We start from the raw sequence: 3,833 nt of genomic DNA on the forward strand, positions 1-3,833 counted from the left end.
GCTGGGAATTCTGGGAAACTCGACGCTGCGCCAAGCCACCGCCCCTCCCCCCACCCGGCTCGGGGCGCGGCGCGGCGCGGCTGTAGGACTTGCGGGCGGCGCTCGCAGCTAACGGGCCAGGCCCACCGCCTACCGCCAGGAGCGGTGGCTTTGCGCGCTCCGCAGCGCAAGAAGGTCCCGCCAAGCGGGAGGACGAGGGTCGAAGCCTTTCGGACCGAGCGCGGAGGACGTCGCGCCCTCATACCGTGGAGCCCCCCTCAACAGAGTTTACTCTTGGGACTTTAACCCAGGCGGCGACGCCCGCAGAAGTCTTCCCATTGTTTTCTTCCTTGAGTGAGGACGTCCCTCCCGGAGTTTCCGGGCCGACACTCTCAGGTCCACAGAAACGCAGGATTGCGTGGATTTTCTCCACCAAATAATCTAGATGCCTTTTTTTGGGAAAACAATCCAATCAATATTAATTAAGCCGACATAAATCGAACCTCTTCCGTGCGCCCCCGAGGGCAACTTTCTGATAAAGGAAAAAAGCGGCGGGGGGCGGTGGGGGGGAATGAAGTTCCTACTACCTCTTATTCAAGATAGTTTCAGCATATTATTTTTTTTCATTATCACAAATAATTGTCGCATTTTTCCTCTTGATGTTTTATATTATAACTTAGAATTTTGAGTATTTTGAGCACCAACGGCTAGGACTTGGAATTTTCTATCTAAAATAATAGACCCTACCTGTTTTGTTCTCTATAACTTAGTAAAGTGCACAAGATAACATTTGGAAAATAAGATGGAATTCTTTCCCTAATGACCAAATTAAGGCTTTACTAATGAATAATTTTTTTTTTTTAACATTTAAAGCATTTGGCAAGAAAGGTAGAATACATCAAAACAAAAGGCACGGAGTTTATTACACAAGGTTAAGAAGATGGATGGTCAAATTTTGTTTTGCCATTAGCAAACATTTTATCTAGTGTCTGTCTCCATCTTTGCATGATATTATGCTTTGCTTGGTACAGATCTTCTACAGTTCAATAACAAATATTTATTGAGCACTCACTATGCAAGGCACTGTTCTGGATTCTTAGGACATAACAATAAAACAGACAAAAGTCTATCTCTGAGGAAGAGAGACAATAAGAAGAAAAAAAAACAAGTAAAACATGCTGTATGTTAGATAGCGATAAAGCTGAGGTGAAAATAAAACCGAGGGGTTTTAGAAAGGATAACAGAATGACCACAGACAGCTCCTGAGAAAATGATGGCGGGTGGTGGTAAGTGACAATGTGATGTAATTGGCCATTCAGCTTTCTGGACAAAAAGTATTCCATTGCAGGAAAAAAAGCAAATGTGAAACCACCACAAATGGTCCTGTTTCTAACATACTGGAGGAATGGTAAGAGGGTCTGAGCAGCCAGCCAAACAGAGGCAGGGAGGTATTAGCTTTTCTGTGTCTGTGACCAAAATACAACTTGAGGAAAGATTTCTTTTGGCTCACAGTTTCAGAGGTTCATTCTATGGTCAGCAGGCTCCAAGGCAGAAACATCATGGCAGAAAAGCATGGTAGGGAAATCTGCTCAACTCTTGGCAGCCTAGAAGCATGTGGAGACAGAGAAGCAAGAGACAAGACATAAATCCTCAAAGATACACCATAGGGCTGGGGTGGTGGCTCAGTGGCAGAGCACTTGCTTGGCATGTGTGAGGCACTGTGTTCGCTTCTCAGCATGGCATATAAATAAATGAATAAAATAAAAGTTCATCAGCATCTAAAAAAATTTTAAAAAGATACACCCCAGTGATCTACTTTTCCAGTCATGCCCCACCTGCCAACAATTACCACCCAGTAGTCTTCAAATTACTAATCCATCGAATAGATCAATCCACTGATGAGGTTATAGGCCTCATAATCCACCATTTCCTAAAAGCCCTGGCTCTGAACCTTTATTTACTGGGGATCATATTTTCAAAACGAGCTTTGGGAGACATTCCAGACCCAAACCATAACAGGGAGCATAGTGGAAAATGGAATTGGTAACAATAAGTATGTCACCTAAGACTTTGTAGGTAAGGGATTTCACATTGAACAGAGAAGTGACATGATGTGGCTTAATGTTTTAATTTGATCGCATTGGATTATGTTGAGAGTAGACTAAATGGAGATAGGGCAAAAGCAAGGAGATCTGTTATTGTTGTGTGGACCTGGCTTAACAGTGGAGATAGGGTCATATTTTTGACATATTTTGAAGAGAAAACCAATAGGTTTTGCTGACAGATTATGGAGTATGAGAGTAAGAAATCAAGGATCACTGCAATGGGTATGTAAATCTTAATAAACAAAACAGAGACCAATAGCAGCATATTATAATTTGAGATGAACTGTAGAAAAGTGGTCACTTATTGTTCAGATAAAACAACGAGTACTGAAGTGTTGGTAGAGTGGATGGAGAAGATACAGTGATGAAACATAAAAGACAATGGGGTTTTGTTACAGGTAGGGTATGAAGGTGGGAGGTGAAGGACAGGGTGCCAAAGAAGGGCCAGGTTTCTGCCCAGGGCTTACCTCAGATGAGAACAAAAGAATATTAGCACCTTGTTAATAAAGACAACTATTCACACCTGGGGTTTCCCAGGGACTGAAATACAGGGTATCTTTCCCATTTATGGAGAAAAGAATCATAGAATTTTATAGCTGGGTAAGACCTCAGAGATCACCTACACTAATCTCATTTTATCAACAAAATTTGAAAAATAAACATCTTGCTTTTATAGTTTAGATTTGTATGAGACAATGCAAGAATTGTTCAGAGATGGAATGGTTGGAATGTGAAAGTTGTAACCTAATCAATAGATTAATCCATTGATACGGATTAACTGGGAGGTAACTATAGGTAGGTAGAAAGGACTGGAGGAGGTGGGTCACTGGTGATGTGCTTTTAGGGTTTATAATTTGTCCCAGGTGAGCAGAGCTCTCTCTCTCTGCTTCCTGCTCCCTGTGTCCTGACGTGCTTTCTTCTACCATGTCCTTCTGCCATGATGCCTCACCTTGGACCCAGAGCTATGGAGTCTGTGGACTGAGAACTCTGAAACTGTGAGCCAAAAACAAAAACAAAACCAAAAAAAAAAAAAAAAACAACTTTTCCTCCTCCATTTTTCTTGTCAGATCTTTTGGTCACAATGATGAAAAAGCTGACGAAAACACTTGTCCCTACCTTCCTGGTTAGTGGCAGACTACTATCAGAACTGTGGTTTTTTTATTCCCATTTTAGGCCTTTTTCTGCTGTAGCACATTAAGAATTCCACTAATGTGAATCTAAACTGTTTGTAACACAGTTGTTTTGAAAGCCATCCACATTCCCTACAAAGCACTCCCCTTCTCAATGCTATTTCAATTCTTTGAATTACAGTGGGAGAGAAAGCCTCAATTAGGTGCCTCTTTAAGACATACAATTTGCCTTTTTATCAAGAAGGGTGCACTCCAGAATCAACAATCTGCAGGCGGTGGCAGCAGTAGCAGTGTAGAGCAAATACATGAACTTTGAATCCAAATCCTAAGATCTAAAGGCTTTGAATTCCCATTTGTTTTTTAAAACTTCCTAGATTTGAGGAATTTTTATTTAGACATCCAGATTTTGCAGCTGAAATTCTCCAGACATTGCCTCTGATAATGGTGATATTGTATTGCATAATAGGCTTATTTTCCCCCTTCCAGTTGCATTCTCAGTGGAGAAAAATGGCAATTAGGGAGTAATATTTTATTAACAACTATTTTTTATTAATTTACCATTTAAATTGCTTTTAGAGGAGATAATAAGGTATGACCCTGGGCTGAACTCATAGCTTTT

Source organism: Urocitellus parryii, chromosome 6 (genome assembly GCF_045843805.1).
Source record: "Urocitellus parryii isolate mUroPar1 chromosome 6, mUroPar1.hap1, whole genome shotgun sequence".
Classification (NCBI taxonomy): Eukaryota; Metazoa; Chordata; class Mammalia; order Rodentia; family Sciuridae; genus Urocitellus; species Urocitellus parryii.